Raw genomic sequence first — 18,811 nt, 5'->3', positions numbered from 1 at the left:
TTAACGTCTCAACGTTGAACATTACCAAACCATCTTAACCTATACTCTCTCATTTTGGCATCAATTGGTGCCACACCTAGACTTCCCCTAATATACTCATTTCTAATTTTATCCTTCTTTGTCACTCCACTCATCCATCTAAGCATTCTCATTTCCGCCACATGTATTTGTTGTTCCTCTTTCTTCTTCACTGCCCAATATTCAGTTCCGTACATCATAGCCGGTCTTATGGCTGTTTGATAGAATTTTCCCTTCAGCTTCACTGGAATTTTTCTGCCACACAACACACCACTCGCTTCTTTCCACTTCATTCATCCAGCCCTAATTCTACTGCATGCATCTCCATCTATTTCTCCATTACTCTGTAATACCGATCCCAGGTACTTAAAACTATTGCTTTTTACAATCATCTCACCATCCAAAGATACCATTTTATTTGTAGTAACTCCATCTTTAAATGAACATTCCAAATACTCTGTTTTTGTCCTACTAAGTTTTAAACCTTTTTCCTCCAGAGCTTGCCTCCACTGTTCCAGTTTTTGTTCTAAGTCTCTTTCACTATTTCCTACTAACACGACATCATCAGCATACATTAAGCACCATGGAATGTTAGCCTGTAGTTTCGCTGTTATCTGGTCCAAGCTAATGAGACCATAATCTATTCCTACTCTCTATGGAATATTATAAACAACATCTACTCTGTTCAAAACAAAATTTAATAGGTTTCATATATTATTTAATAACAAGTCGGTATAACAACTGAGGATAGTATAAATATAAGGTGTATATTTTTTATTCATAATACCGGTTTTAATACCGGGATCCCGGTATTTGAAATTTTAAATACCAAATACCGGTATTGAGATTTTGGCTCGGTATTGTAAGCCCTATCCGTGAACATATGAAGTTTTTAACTTTGCGATTACTATTTTTAATGTACAGAAAATATTCCAAAATTTTGCCGAAAGACCATGTCTCTGGTATAATAATCAAAATTTTGGCGAAGACGTGTATCTCTGCTATAATAATCAAATTTTTCGCAAAAAACTGGCGCAAGAACACTTCGCTCTCTGTCTCAATAGGTCCGTCCGTCAGTTTACTCTTTTTAATGCTTTTAAAATTTTACCAAAATACAGAAGCATAAAATCAAAGGCTATTGTTAATCAAAAAATTTTTCTATAAAATATTTTGTAGAACACCTACGTTTTTTAGAGTTTATACAGTTATTCTAGAGAAAAGCAACTGTCGAAAGGCCACATTTACTCGAAGTCAATTGCTCGAATAAAAAAGAAAATTGTATATCTAAAATATTTACTCACAATAGTACAAAATATAGACATAAGAAAGATAGTATAATAGGACAAATTATATGATATTCTACGTATATAATCGTATATTAATTTATGCTGAAAACATCTTTATTATAAATCTTAAATATGTTTGAGCTTTGGAAATATAAGAAAAATAACGGCGAAAATTTATTTCCGCTCTAGAACAAGAACAAAGTTTAAATGAACTAAAAATTGAACAGTGTGGTCCTTCTCAGATGCATTTTTCAGTATGTCACCAGTTACCGCAAAAAAGGTAAGTCCGTGATAATACACATTTATAACATTTATTATAATCTGACATTTAAGTTAAATGTGAAAGTTGTCAGGATCGTAATCAGCCAAATATGAAAAGGGTATTGCAGTTTAACCATTTAATTTGCAATTTGGTATAAAAACAAATCAATTGTGTTTATTGCATTTATAAAATGGTATTTTCTGTGATTTGTATAGTCATAAATTGTACAGATTATAGTCGTATATATGTATAATTCGTAAATCATTTTTTGTTCGATTATAGCGCCATCTATCAATTATTAGAATAAATGTTATAACAAACTGTGATCACGGACGTAAATTTTTTCTGTCATTTCCAACTTAATGCGTTAGAAAGAAATCGAAAAACTGTGATGCACTGAAAGGTGCCTCTGAGAACGAGTATACATAAGTGGCAAACAACCTCAAAATGGTCATAGAAGATATAGAGATAGTGTTGATAGGTTATTGCGTTTAATAAACAATTATTATGAACCACAAATTAATATCTGTGATTATATACGTGGAATATCACATAATTTGTCCTATTAAATGTACCTCTCTTATATACCTACAAATTTTGCATTATTGTGAATAAATATTTGGACATATACTTAATTTTCTTTTTTATTCGAGCAATTTGTATTTCGATCAATTTTTATATCGAGCAATTCAATTTCGGGCAGTTGTTTTGAGTTATTCATCTCTAGCAATTGCGTTCGACCAATTGATCTAGAATTAAAATTATGTCACATTATCTAATTATGACACATTATCTAAGGTGCAACGAAGTTCACCGGGTCAGCTAGTTACAAGATAAATTCTTTGTTTACTTGTCGAAAAAGAATGACAATTCGCAAATTATTTATCGGAGTTGACAGTTACTAACCTACATTGTAGTTTAGCAACACTATCTGATGCAATTTACTATTTTAGGTGGGAATAAAGCCACAATTTTAGTTTGCAATTAAATTTATTTTTGATTTCGATACGTTTCGATTTCCACTTCGCAAGTCGTTATCAAAATGCAAAACATTTTGTTTTTGGTGCTTGGTAAAAAAAATTTCTAATTCAATTTTATCTGACTTATTTATATTAACAATTGAGGCCATGAGAGCCAGAGTGGCCTAACTGATATTTACATTCAAAGAAAATGATAAGAAACTAACAATGTTCGACTGTTTTAGTAATTGTATGTTGACCAATAATGATTCTTGGTCAACATACAATTACTAAAACAATCGAACATTGTTAGCTTCTGATCATTTTCTTTGATTATGTAAAGTAATGTAAATATCAGTTAGGCCACTCTGGCTCTCATGGCCTCAATTCAGACATTATATTATCCATTTTAAAGTAAATAACTTTAAATAAACGATGTTGCCAATACTTATCTATGAGTTGCGTTCCTGGGACGACTTTATTGAAAGATAGTTCATTCGAAAACATAAAATCAACTTAAGAATATCCATCAAAAAAATCATACTATGTGATTTGTTTTTTAAAATTTAAATCTCAAATAAATTTAACTTTAAACTTAAATTGTGGTTAAAATTCAAATAAATCAAAATTACATTGAAGCGAAGTTCCTGAGAAGATGAATAAATTGTATTGAACATACAATTATTCATCTTCTGAGGAACTGGTGTCACTGTCATCATTGCCAATTGAAATTATTAGTGGTTCTATGACACTATCCATGAGACCATCTAGTTTACACATTTCTTCCTCTACTTTCAGGATGTGCTTAACACAATTTTGCCAATGTGTTGGAGTTACATTGTCCAGAGCTTGTAACAGAAGATTTTTTACTTCTTTCAGTTTATATGTTGTGTTTTTTAATGCCACTTCATTTTTCACTTGAGCCCAAATTTTCTCAATGGGATTCAACTCACAATGATATGGAGGCAACCGCAGTACAATTTGACCATTTTTTTTAGCCAGCTCATCAGTTACATACATATTATACTCATTTTTATTTAATCGTATCAGATGTAATAATTCTGACTTAACCATCTCCAAATTGAAAGGAATATTTTTTATTTTTAACCATTCCTGCATGTCTTTCTTTTTTGATGATGTTGTCGGAATTTTTTCTAATTTTCGGCTGTGGTATGCTGCATTATCCATGACAATAACAGCGTTTTTTGGTAATTTTTGCAGCATATTACTAAACCAATTTTCGAAAACAGAGGCATTCATTTCTTCATGGTAATTTTCTGTCTTTCTTTCCTCAAAAAGTAAAAGTCCTTCGTTAACAAAACCTAACTCTGATCCAATATGTAAAACTATGAGGCGTTTTCCTTTTCCTGATGGATTTTTCAAACCAGTAGACAACCCCTCAATAAAAGCCTGTCTACGGTTTTTTATATCGGTGTCTACCCACACTTTCTCTTTGGTGTGACCTTCATTTACCCATGTTTCGTCAAGGTAATAAATTGGTTTACCTTGACTTCTGTATTCTTTTATAGAAGTTAGGTAACGACGTCTCCATCTTATGATATCATCACGTTCGATAAGATGACTTCTTCGACTTCTCTTCAAGTACCTACAAAATAATAAAATGTATATTTTGACCTTACCTTTATCTTTCTCCATACAAATTTTCATGTTTAAAACACTCATAAAATAGGTATATTATTATAATAAAAACAATTGATATTCCGCGATTATTTGGTATAAAAATACAAAAAAATCTAGATTGAAGAAAGGTGAATTTCAAAGTTCAAAATCGGTATATATAAAAAAAATGCATTTTCTCGACTTCCAATCGAGCAATTTTCTTCATTTTTTTTTTAATTTGAGGTAACTCGAGTAGAGCCACCTAAATAGTGCATAACTAAATCCAAAATATGCTTTAGTTTTGTTATAATAAATTAATTTATTTATAAAAAAATAAAACCACATTTTTTCCTATGTTGTAGAATGTTTTTTAGAAAAACTTACCACGTGTGTACCTTTTTAACGTTATAAATACAAATATTCTTATTTGAATGTTGTCTAATTCTTTAGACAATCTTTGTTTAAACGAATCAAAAATTTTTGTTGATTTTTTTACCGGGCGGGGACTGATCGGTTTTAGCGGCTCTGATTTCGCTTCAGAAGAATATATGTCATCTGTGTTTATATTTCCTTGATGAAATAAAGACTATTTAATTAAATAAAGATTGTTTAAATAATTATACAGCTTTCAAATGAAACAATTTGCATTTAGATTGTCTACAACATAGGAAAAAATATCCTCTAATTGATTGCCTAACCCAGACATAATACGAATATTTTTTGGGTTGCACTTATTATTTACTATTAATTGTGGCTAACCCATATTTACTTACTTAAAATTTATTTGCTTCAAGAATTTATATAATGTTGAACGACACATGTTTGGAAGATCTGGGCGGTTGTTAACTTCACTTAAAATTTTATTTAAAGTGGGCATTTCGTTCTTGAAAAAGAAGCTGTGTACTATCTGTCGTACAGATGTTTTAACTTTTTCATCATATATCTTGAAAGTACAGCAGGTCTACCGCCAATATTTTTAGGACATCTTACAGTTCCAGTTTGCTTATATTCCTTAATGGTTCTGTAAATCGTTGAATTCGCAACACCTAAAATTAGAACATTACTTAGTAAGTCTTTGATTTTAACAATCGGTATTCTGAAAAACTTACCTGTTGCCTGCTTTATTTTTGCTACCATGGCTGTTATTTTCATTCCAGGATCATCAATTTTTATTTGTTTGTACATATTTATAATGAATTGTTTTTCATTTGATGATAAATGTCTACCCAAATTCACTCCGCGTTTTTTAGGTGGAGAAGGGCAATTAATTACCACTAGTACTCGGCATTGAATCCATATTTTTATCGTAATGACACTAATATGATGCTAAATAGTTCTAAAAAGAACTGTTTTTTATATAAATGCAGACGAAAAATCAAAAAATTATAGGAATAACGCAAAAACACAAAAACTCGATATAATTTTTGAATTTTAAATAATAGTGTCAATTTGAGAAATGTCAATGTCATAATTTAGTGGAGTAAACTCGCCTGCCGTTGGACCAATTAGAAACAAGCATTACGGCGCGGTAAATTTGAATCACTCCTCTTGGTAAAAAAACAAACAATAGATTATTGTTACGATTTCAAACTTGGTGCAAAAATGTATATACTCCAGGCTGTGGGTGAAAAATAGGTCGATTTCAGGATATAATTCAGGAATTTTTGAAACCTACCAGGTGTTGTAAAGGACGATGTCAGGAATAACTTCTACTAAAATGTGACCAAAAATATTGTGAGCTTTTATATTTATTGCGATTTTCATTTGTTAAATTTGCAATTTTTAAAGATTTTTAATTTTTCAGCTTAGGATATTGATTCTAGAGAAAAACTTTTTAATAGAAAGTTGTAGTAAATTAAAAAACCTACAATTTGAGCTATAATAAGTTTAATTTCGTTTATTGGTTATTGCAAAACAGCCTGCGAAAGGTCCAAAATGGCCGTTTTTACAATTACCGTTTTTACTATAAAATATAGTTAGGTACATTTAATTATTAAAAATTATTTTTAAAATCGGTGCTTTTGCGAACGGCCGAATCTTGTATTAAATTTTGACTGAAAAAAAAATTAAATAATATTACCATTATAATATAGTCTATTTACCACTGTATTTGTTTTTCTTGATAAACTTTTATATGTGAAATCTCATTTCTGAAGAAATAATATTACAAAAATGATACATATATATGAAATATATAACTATATTTTTAATTTTTTCATTGTTATATAAATATAATGACCATTGTTATATATATATAAATATAATTATATAAATAAATATTTGATCCTTAACACTCAGTGCCGCCCTCGACGTTCTCGTGAAACGACATGCATAGCTTTAAGTTAAATTGCTTTATATAACGTACCTACAACAATTCGTAAGTTATATCATTGTAATATTATGTTTGTACCTAACTGTTAGTTAATTTTGTAGTTTGTTCCTGATGAAGATGAAAAATTAATAAATACTCATCGAAATATAGAATTCAACAGAATTAAATGTAGTTTCAATCTAAGCCACAGACCGCAATTCCCGATAATTTCAACACTGTGTTATAGTGTTATAGAATATAATAATAATGTTACTTCTTATTATACAATATAAAACTTTTTCTTCTTGTAGTGACTATCCGTTTTGGATGTTGGTGACCATCATGGCAATCTGTACTTGCACACTAAATCGGTACTGCTGCTCTAAAAATATTTGTAGTTGTTGTGTTGAACGACGCACGTAAATTTTCTAGCAAGGTAATCCTTCGCCTTCCTGGTTCTCAGTTTCCAAATGGGGTTTGCCAAATTGCCATGATGGTCGCCAACATCCAAAACGGATAGTCACTACAAGAAGAAAAAGTTTTATATTGTATAATAAGAAGTAACATTATTATTATTATATTTATATAACAATGAAAAAATTAAAAATATAGTTATATATTTCATATAATACTGGGTGTCCACTTATATTTTCCTCCATTTTAACTGCCTATAACTTCTAAACGGCTTAAGATAGAAATATGCGGTTTTCGCTGAAATATTTTATTTTAGTAATAGTTTTGTCTGAATGGACTGAATTTTTTATATCGCTTTCAAACACGAAAAGAAAAATGGCGGATTTTTGCAAAAAACGTTGTTGACTTTTTTTAATGGAACACCCAGTATATTTTTTTGTAAATTGAAAGAAAGGTCATTCACCTATCCAGCGATATAAAGTTTTTCATAATCGGTTGTCAAATCACTGAGTAATTAATTTTTAAAATGAGCGGTGCAACGTGGATATCACATACCTAAATAACATAACTAATCAAAATGATATTTTGTTATGTGATTTCCACATTGCATCTTTCATTTTAAAAATTATTTGCTCAGTCATTTGACAACCGATTTTAAAAAATTTAATATCGATGGATAGGTAAATTACGGTTTTTTCAAGCTACAAAAAACTATACTGGGTGTTTCAATAAAAAAAGTCAACAACGTTTTTTTTTCCAAAAATCCGTAATTTTTTATTTAAAAGCGACTTAAAAAAATGGCCATTTACCCAAAAACTTGAAAAAACGGTCATTTCCCTATCAAACGATATAAATTTTTTTAAAATCGCTGGTCAAATGACTGAGCAATTAATTTTTAAAATGAGAGATACAATGTGGAAATCACATATTATGTTATTTAGGTATGTGATATCCACGTTGCACCTCTCATTTTAAAAATTAATTACTCAGTGATTTGACAACCGATTTTAAAAAACTTTATATCGCTGGATAGGTGAATGACCTTTCTTTCAATTTACAAAAAAATATACTGGGTGTTCCATTAAAAAAAAGTCAACAACGTTTTTTTCACAAATCCGCCATTTTTCTTGTCGTATTTGAAAGCCATATAAAAAATTCAGTCCATTCAGACAAAACTTTACACTAAAATAAAACATTTCAGCGAAAACCGCATATTTCTATTTTGAGCCGTTTAGAAGTTATAGGCAGTTAAAATGGGGGAAAATATAAGTGGACACCCGGTATATGTACCATTTTTGTAATATTATTTCTTCAGAAAAGAGATTTCACATATAAAAGTTTATCAAGAAAAACAAATACAGTGGTAAATAGACTATATTATAATGGTAATATTATTAAATTGTTTTCAGTCAAAATTTAATACAAGTTACGTAAAAATTTTCCGAGCGCGCGGATTTGAAGCGAGCCGGGCGGTTTGCAAAATTCGGCCGATCGCAAAAGCACTGATTTTAAAAATAATTTTTAATAATTAAATGTAACTATATTTTATAATAATTTTTATTTCAAGATAAAATAAGTCTTTCTTTAGTCAATGACTGTAAAATAATTTCTTAATTGTTATAAATAAAGGCACTACGATTTAAGAAAAAACAAACAATTATCTCGGTTTCAGTTGGTTGTAGAAATTTTTTATTTTTTTATAAATCTTCGTTTCGTCTTCAGGAACAATAATCTGTAAGTTAGAAACTCATAGGATGTAAAGGGCCGCTTCAGCTCTAAATGTTTTTAACGAAATTTGCCCCCTTATTTTCAAACCCAACATTTAGCTCAACTTCAGTTGGTCGTAGAAATTTTTTATTTCTTTATAAATCTTCGTTTCGTCTTCAGCAACAATAATCTGTAAGTTAGAAACTCATAGGATGTACAGGGCCGCTTCAGCTCTAAATGTTTAACGAAATTTGCCCCCTTATTTTCAAACCCAAAAATTAGAAGTTTAAAAATGTTTTACTCATTTATTTACATCAGAATATGAAAACATGACTCTTTAGAAGGAGATTGGACGTTTCACCAACTCTCTATGATTTTTTTTCAAAAAGTTATAGCTTTCGACATTTGACCTCTAGGGATAATCAATTTATAATATCTAAGCAACAAATTCGTTAATCCGGCCTTACAATTTTTTTATGTTTGGAATTGAAAGATCTTCATTTTAAAGCTTTAAAAAATAAAAAAAAATATTTGTACAACAAATAACGCAATTGTAAAAAACGGCCATTTTGGACTTTTCGCAGGCTGTTTTGCAATAACCAATAAACGAAATTTAACTTATTATAGCTTAAATTGTAGGTTTTTTAATTTAATACAACTTTCTATAAAAAAGTTTTTCTCTAGAATCAATATCCTAAGCTGCAAAATTAAAAATCTTTAAAAATTGCAAATTTAACAAATGAAAATCGCAATAAATAAAAAAGCTCACAATATTTTTGGTCACATTTTAGTAGAAGTTATTTCCGGCATCGTCCTTTACAACACCTGATAGGTTTCAAAAATTCCTGAATTATATCACGTTTTTTCACCCACAGCCTGGGGTAATAGGGATTTACATAAAATTGACTAAAAAATTAAGCAGGTTTTGTAAAACTTAAATTTTATTTCACTTTATGGGGTTTTAGGATAAGCAAAACTTTTTATCAAGAATGACATTTTTCGCTAAAATTGAAAACAAAATAGTTTTTCCTCTATGGCACCCCATCCGTTGACACACTGTATACGAGTAGAAAATTAGAAATTGTCAACGATTTTTAGGTATATTATATGTTATAGTCAAAGCCCGAATTTCAGGCATTTCTAGGTTTGACTAGACAATCCTCAGGTCTGACTGACAGTCTTAGTCAAAGCCCGAAATAAATTAAAGTTTCGGCCTTTGACTAGTCAAACCTAGGAGAGACTAAGTTGGTCAGGCAAAGGTCGAAATTGAATTTCATGAAATCGGGGTTTGACTAGTCAAACCCCGATCAGCTATTTATTAGTCTTAATTTATTAGATTCGGTTTAATAAATAGTACATTGTTTACCGGGTAGGAAAAGCTTAACATTCCTGGACTTAATTATTTATTTAACTAATTTAAATATTTAATTTAAATAACTAATTATTTATCAGTCTTAATTTATTAGATTCGGTTTAATAAATAGTACATTGTTTACCGGGTAGGAAAAGCTTAACATTCCTGGACGACTGTGAAGATTGCTAAGTCGAGGCGCAAGCCGAGACTTAGCAACACAGAGTCCAGGAATGTGGCTTTTCCTACGAGGTAAACATACTATTTTTCCGCAAATCGTTTAAAATTCGACAGATATTGATTGATTTAAAAAAAACGCGATAATTTTATTCCCAAATAAATGGTGCTTTGAAATTCCTAATAAAATTACTTGGGTTACTATGGAAACGTATTGAGGTTGAATTGTCAAACTTGACGCTTATAAATTTAACACTAACAACTGTACGGAAATATCATTTCCTTACAGTAAGGAAATGACATTTCCTGACTTTTTCTTCAAGAAATTTTGACAGGAATGTCAAAATTTCCTGGCGATTTGCGGAAAACGTTATTTTTTAATTTTATTGTTTAATATTTTTATATTGTCGTAATTAAAATAAAAAATTAGTGCTTATTCTCTCATGTTGAGACATTACGGCATTTAGAGTTGCACAATACGTTAGACCTTTTACACTTTCATAATTTTGAAGTGCATTTATTACAGTAGCGTTTTATATCTTCTGATGTGTCTTGCCCATTGGAGTCTTCTCGACTTTAGAATTAATTAATGTTCTGTTAAATTATTAGATGAGTTATTATCATTATTTGCGAATTCAAAACGCATCATACATTAAATTCGAATGCCAAATTCTAGTAATGAGAACTTTCTCATTCTTAAATTTTCCTTAGAGTATCGTCGTGTACAAAAATCAAAAGAGGAATTAGACAAGGAGATACGTTTTCTCCCAAATTCTTCTGTTCTAGAACATGCTTACAAGCAATTGGAGTGGGACGCCAAAGGAATCAATGTCAACGGCGAAATGCTCTAGTACTTACGATTTGCGGACAACCTACACATATCAAAATGGTCTAAGTGACAAGGTAATCAAAGAATAATTACATGGTAATTTGACAAGTTATTTTGAAAGGACAAATCTGGACACTGCTTAACGATAAATTGTGAAATCCTCAACTAAAATTAGAGTGTATAACCACCTTTGCTAAATTAATGACAGCTCGACATTGATCTGGCATACTTCTTATCAAAATGCCAATATTGTCTTGCTCAATTTGTTGCCATGGCTCCTGCATAGAGTTTAGCAGCTCTTCCCTTGTCTGGAACACTAATCTTTGCTGTTTGTTTAATCTCGAACATTCAATTTTTATATCTGATATTAAACCATCTTTTTATCACCCCGTATATCACATTAACGCAATTTGTTATTATATTTACACATTTACGCTAATTTAGTTAACTAATTGCAAATCGTAAACAATAGTTTGGGCAATTGCACATTAATTTTGATTGCACATTTCTTTGTTTTTCAATATTTTGTAAATATATTCAGCGCGTGGGTTGACCCAGAAAATACATATTGCCGCTAAGAAAAAGCATACATAAAATGCATTCATTCGAATCACTAAGAACAGACAACATGTAGTCTCATAAGCAGTATCCGTTTATCATTCATACAAGTAAGACAGAGTAAGACTTCGTCGATTAGTAAATTTTTAAGTCTCCCGGGTTAGAGTGTTGTACATAAATAAAGTTTCATCTTTAATTTGGTGTTTCACTATTAGTTAATAAGGTTTTTTCCATGACACTCGAGCAGCCAGGGTACTGAAGCGTTTTTCGACAGGTAATACCTATAAGAGCAAATTGTAACTATTTCCTGCGTAGGATCTGGTGGCCATTTTTATTTATAAACAATTAAGTGTCAAAAAATGGCATTTTTCCCTTTTTTTTCAAATCAATGGAAAACAGTGAAACATGTTTTTTTTAGTACAAATATCTTCGAGATTATGGAAAAAGCTTTAAAATGACGTATTACAGAGTTTGATATACTCATTTATTGTTAATATAATTGAGAAAGAAGGTCTGAATTGCAAAAAAAAATAATTTCGCAATATCTATTATAAAAATTAGTGTACAGCTTTAAAATTTTTGTCATATAAGGGTTCTTTGGTGCTTAATATGTGATAAAAATTTCAAAGCGATTCATTCAATTGTTTAAATTTTATTCAAATTTTTTATCCCAGAGAGCATTTTTTTGCAATAACATAAGTCAGAAAAAAATGACGTTAGAACCATTCGACAGGTGTCAAATGAAAGAGCATGAGCTATGTTTTCAACTTGGTTTAAAAAAGCGAATAAAAAAATGCATTTATTAGTAATAAATAATTATGCAAAAGTATCGTAAATATTTCCTTATAAACTTTTTATTTTGTTATACATATAAGAAATTATATATATTTATTACAATTTTTAATCAATTATGATATAAATAACATTACTTGGTAGTTGTGCACTTAAAACAGGGTAAAAAAAGTTAATTTTTTTGGAAAAAGTTTTTCAAAAATTTATAAGGGAAGATTTACATACTTTTGCATAATTATTTATTACTAATAAATGCATTTTTTATTCGCTTTCTCTAAACCAAGTTAAAAATATAGCTTATGCTCTTCCATTTGACACCTGTGGAATGGTTCTAACGTCATTTTTTCCTGACTTATGTTATTGTAAAAAAATGCTCTCTGAGATAAACAATTCGAATAAAATTTAAACAACAGAATGAATCGCTTTGAAATTTTTACCACATATTAAGCACCAAAGAACCCTCATTTGACAAAAATTTCAAACTTGTACACTAATTTTTACAGCAGTTATTGCGAAAATATTTTTTTTTGCAATTCCGACCTTTTTTCTCAATTATATTAACAATAAATGAGTATATAAAACTTTGTAATATGTCATTTTAAAGCTTTTTCCATAATCTCAAAGATATTTGTACTAAAGAAATCATAAGTTTCATTATTCTCCATTGATTTGAAAAAAAAGGGAAAATGCCATTTTTTGACAGTTAATTGTTTATAAATAAAAATGGCCGCCAGATCCTACGCAGGAAATAGTTACAATTTGTTCCTATAGGTATTATTTGTCGAAAAAACGCTTCAGTACCCTAGCTGCTGAAGTGTCACGCACAGGGTATATTTTTGTCTTATTATATATATATATATATATATATATATATATATATATATATATATATATATATATATATATATATATATATATATATATATATATATATATATATATATATATATATATATATATATATATATATAGATATTAACTGTAGCTACAGGCACCCAGTAAACCGACGTCAATGTAGCTCCCGGTGTATATTGTATATAGTAAATATTGATATTTAGGCACCCAGAAACTATTTGATAAATAGGCACCCAATCTGTATAAAATTTTGATAATATATTACAAACAAGCACCACGCAGCATTGCCACATTTATGGGGGTCACATTGACTGTTTTTCTGATTAAAGTGTATATTAGTTATTTAAACTCAACACTGATTTTACGTGTTCATAAAATATGTATGTAAAAGTGGGTGCCACTAATTATCGTAATAAAAAAATATGCAATTTTATTCGAATGAAGAAAGACCTCAAACTCATTAAACTTTATTTTATTTTAAATTTGTGCATATATAATATGTTCATCAAAAATAAACTATTAAAACTGCATAACAGAAAGACATACTTGCTCAACAAACAAAATATACACTAAAGACAAAATAAATAATAATAAACTACGGAATATCTTCTTCTTATACTTGTTGTAGATCTGTCGATTTCTTAATTCCGTCGTTGAAGTATTTCTTGAGAGGTAGACTACCAGCTATCACTCCATCTTTTTGGTGCTCTCCCCGGTGGACGCTTGCCTGCTGGCTTTCCTTCTAGTGCAATTCTTTGTAGTCTGTGCTCCTCCACTCTTTATACATGACTGAACCATTCTCTTCATTTTTGCCTACCCCATCTGACTTTATCTTGCACACCACATTGTTCCCTGATGAAGTTGTTTCGTATTATATATCTTCTTGTCTTCCCTGCTATTGCTCTTAGTGTCTTCATTTTGTATGTATCCTAGTTGTAGCAATTCCACATCTTCTATTATTTCATCCATTAGTTTATTGAATAGAAATGGCCTGAGGCTGTCTCCCTGTCTGATTTCCCCTGGTGTTGGTATGTTGGCCGTAGTGGTGTCGTCTGTTTTAATTTTTGTCGTGCTGTTATTGTTCATTTGTTTTATGACTGTCAAATGCTTTCGTTAGGTCTACGAAACAAATATATGCGGGTTTGTTATATTTTATCTACTTCTCTTTCACTTGTTTCATGACAAATATTGCATCAGTCGTCGACCTGTGTTTTCTGAATCCTTCCTGTTCTTCTCTGGTCTTTGTCTGTGAATCCAATGTATCCATGAATATGCCTGTGAATAACTTCATTGTCGTATTTAAGAGAGTTTTTCCTCTGTAGTTGTCCGGATATGATCTTTGTCCTTTCTTAAAAATGGGTATTATGATACTGGTGTGCCAATCTTGTGGTATCTCTGCTCTGTCTAAAATTTTGTTAAACAATGTTGTGAGACAATAATTAGTGACTTTCTGACCGCTCTATTTCAGCAGTTCGTTCGGTATTCCATCAGTACCTGGCGATCGTCTATTCTTTAAAATCTTCATTCTCGCTTCTCCTTCAGTTTCTTTAGTGATATACCTGTCTTCTGTTTTGTAATCGTGTTCGTCATTGGCTTCTTCACCTTCGTAGGGCTCTTTGAAAAATTTTCCCATGTCTCAGTTGGTATCGCTGTTGTCTGTACAAATTCATTGATTGGTTTTTTTTTCTGTTTTTTAGCATTTTCCAAACTTTCCTCAGTGCGCCATAGATGTAGTGATCCATGTCACTTGTGAACTTGATCCAATGCTCTCTTTTTGTTGTACTTATTAGCGAATTTATTCTGTTTGTTTTTTCTATATAGATGGCGCGTTGTTCCTGCGTTCCGGTGCTTTTGTAACACATATAGCATTTTCTCTTTTGTTCTGCGAGTTCTTTGACATCTTGACAAAACCATGGTTTGTTGTTTCTTATTGCGCTGGTGTTTGTTTTTTTTTGAAGACAAACATTTTATTTTTTTGTATGATTTTCTATTGAATTTTTGCTTTCCAAGTATATAAAAACTATATTTTTTTGATATACTGATCTTATCCACAGGACAACTTTTTGAAGTCTTGTAAAATTCAAAGCTAAAGAAAAAACCTATCATTTCCACCCCAACAATAATAACTGTACCTAATATGTAGTCACTTTTGTATACATTGATGAGCGCGCTAATAATCGGCAAAATAACGCAAAAGATGGAAAAAATATTACGTTGTGAGATAGAATAAAATGAAACTAGTGGAGTTGGGAAATTTAGCGATAAAAACGTATATATTTAAATTATATTTATTGTGTTCCACCTTTAGACGTATCAGAGGAGAATGTCAGCTAAAACAGTCACTCTCACAGTGGCAGTTGCTAAACTCGTGCGGTACGTCTAAAGGTGGGAGACAGTAAATATAATGTAAATTTATAGGTTTTTGTCGCTAAACTCCCCACATCTACTAGTTTCATTTTTTTTATCTAATAACTTAATATGTTTTCCATCTTTTACGTGATTTTGCCGGTTATTAGCGCGCTCAGCACTGTATATAGTATATATACACATGAGTCCACGAGTCTTTACCCGTGCCTTATTAATACCTGGCGAGATAAAACACTTACTTTTTATCTAGCATCATTCTGTTCCACGCATGAAACTAATGACAAACCATGCAGTTACCGTCTCTTATTAAGTAAAAACACATGTTATTTTTATGAACGATCTACGCTCAGTACAATGAAAATAGATAGGTACAAAAAAGACGATTGGGGATGTTTTCACATATTTTAAGTACAATTTCTGACGTTTTGGTTTGTTTACATTTATGGCTGTCAGTTTGTTGAAGTTTTTTATAGTATACAAACAGTTGTTTTCTTAACTAATTTTATATTGGAGTTTGAAATTTTATGATAAGTTTCTGTTATTTTACGATTAATTTTGAGAACTAACCTCATTGATACAGTTAAGGAATGCTTGTGTTCACTGTTCCGCCAAAGTGAATAAAATATCAAAAAGAAAATATGTTATTAAATTTTTTTATAAATTGCTTATTTATTTATTAATCAATGATAATAAAAGAATTTATTAAGCTACTTCAAATGTAGCTGTAATTCTGCACCAAAATTTTAAAGCAAAACCTACATTTGCCATTTTATTTATTTGATAACGTTAAATTTTAACCCGTGATTGGAACAGTAGCTACTTACTGTCACTTGCTGTTGCGTTTAGTAAATTTCCGACTTATTTCATATGCTTTAACTTTAAAGGATGACGCACGGGTAAAGACTCGTGGACTCACCTGTATAGAGATGTTTAAAATAATGGAATAAATTCAATTTATCGAAAACAGTCCACTTTGGAGAAAAATCCCGAGACAGGTCGATTTTTATTTCTAAATTATGTTTTTTTTACATATTATATACTATAATAATGACTTCATTCCTTTGGGTGTTTGATGTAATTGATGATTTTTTTTAAATTTAAACGGGGGTCGTGTGGTAGCTTATTTGAAAGGTTAGTAAATTCTCTAGTTAGTAATATAAACAATAACATTATTATTTATACAGGGTGGCCAAAATATATTTTTTTGAAATAATTAATTGGCACAAAAAGAAGAATATACTTAGAAATGTAATTTATTTAACTCAAAATACATTTTACTGATGTAAGAAAATATAAAAAAAATTATTATTTCATACATAAACATTGCTTTTCGCATAAATTAAATGTCAAACAGCCACTCACCTACTTGTTGGCAGTTTGAACATTTAATTTAAGCGAATAGCAATGTTTATTTATCAAATAATCATATTTTTCTCTTTTCTCACAGTAGTAGAATGTATTTTGAGTTAAATAAAATACATACATTCTTCTTTTTGCAGCAAATAATTTAATTCAAAAATAATTTTTTGGCCACCCTTTATAAATAAGGAGTATGTTTATATTACCAAATGGAGAATTAAATAACCTTTTAAATGAGCTACGACACGAACTATATTCCCATTTAAAAAAATCATCGATTACGTCATCACGCCCTAATGGATGACGTTACCATTATGGCATATATGTCAAAAAATCATACTCTTTAAAATTAAAAATCGACCTGTCTCGGGATTTTTCTCCAAAGTAGCCATAAAATTAATTTATTCCATAATTTAGAATCTTTCTGTATATGGATTTTAAATCTGTACACTGTACATTTATCTTGGCGATTCTATTTCATCAAATAAATAAAAAATTTCATTAGATAAAAAACCTCGTTAGTTTCTCCACTTTATTTCACAATAGAATGACTCAGTTCTTACAAGAAAAAAATTAATGCCTTTAGAGTATTCTTTGTGGTAGGGGAGCAAAGTATGCTAAATTTGCAGTCACTCGAGCGCTTTGGGGACTTATTGGGTTGTGAAGAGTAGGTCCCAAAACCAAAAAAAATTTGAGTAAGGTTTTCAATTTTAGTAGACGCTTGCCATTTTTTAATTTAATTTTCCATATCTAACAATCGTTTTTTCCGATTATAACGTCATCTATCCATAATTCAACAACATGTTTCGCATAAAAGTTACTTATTTTTACGTACGGAATCCAAATCTGCAATAAAAAATGGGGGCTCCTATTTAGGATTTTAAAGTAACCCCCCACCCCACCTCCGTGGGAGGTCGTGTGTGGTGCCATTCTACAGATTTTTCAAAAATATTGAATAAGTGCATTTTACAGTTTTTCGATCCGATGTTCATTTCACGAAATATCGCGGGATTCGTATTTAAAATATTAAATTTACCCCCCATCCCCATCCGTGGGAAGTCGTGTATATTATCATTCGATAGATTTTTAAAAAATATTGAGCACAAATTTTTTAGTTTTTCGATCTGTCATTTATTTCGCGAAATATTCGCTTTTTCTTGTGAAACTTTGGGACTCGCCCATTTCCTTACGACCCAGGCCCAAATCGTCAGATTTTTGAAATATACACTCTTTTTCATTTATTTAACTTACCTTATCTTAATCTGACAATTTGGAGTTTTTTTTAAGGATAGATTTTTTTCGGGCCCCCCTTAACGAACTCCCCTGTAAGAGCCAATATATGGTAGACGTACATCTGCAGGGTACCAGGTTTCTCCCCATATGATAATCTGACGCGCTCGAGTAACTGCAAAAATCCCCGCTTGGGCTAGCCTACCATTAGTGGCTTCCAATATAAACACTAAACGTTAAAGGGTTAATACTTTATTACTACAGTAGAACGTCAATAATCCGGATTAATTGGGACCGGACCCCATCCGGATTATCAAATTATCCGAATTAACGAAATTACCTCAAAAAAAGGCCAGTATACACATTAAACTACAACAAACGTTTTAAAATTTTATGTTTTCTCTCTTGTACAGTAAAGTGTCTAGAGGTGAAATTAATCAAAACATTTTTTTATGTTTAAACACTGTATTGTAATTAATTTATAATAGCACCATGTGTACAGTAAAAACATCAGACAGTATTTGGGCTTTTAAAAAAATGTGTAAAATATTTTTGAACTGCGGTAGAGGTTCGTTTTTGGCAGCGAAGTTCTTAATTTATTTTAAAAAAATCAGATATTTTTGCTAGATACAAATCCGGATTACTGACGGTCCGGATTTTTGACGTCCGGATTATCGACGTTCCACTGTATTATTAAAATTAGGTTAGGTTAGTTA

The 18,811-nt window shown here is 30.5% G+C and overlaps 1 pseudogene; it reads right to left on the bottom strand.

The window, feature by feature from the left end:
- Positions 1 to 3,206: 3,206 nt before the first annotated feature.
- LOC126890997 (uncharacterized) lies at positions 3,207 to 16,078 on the bottom strand (annotated as a pseudogene).
- Between the last annotated feature and the right edge of the window lie 2,733 nt (positions 16,079 to 18,811).

This window comes from Diabrotica virgifera, chromosome 9, assembly GCF_917563875.1.
Source record: "Diabrotica virgifera virgifera chromosome 9, PGI_DIABVI_V3a".
NCBI classification, from domain to species: Eukaryota; Metazoa; Arthropoda; class Insecta; order Coleoptera; family Chrysomelidae; genus Diabrotica; species Diabrotica virgifera.
This window is presented reverse-complemented; position numbering and strand designations above follow the sequence as displayed.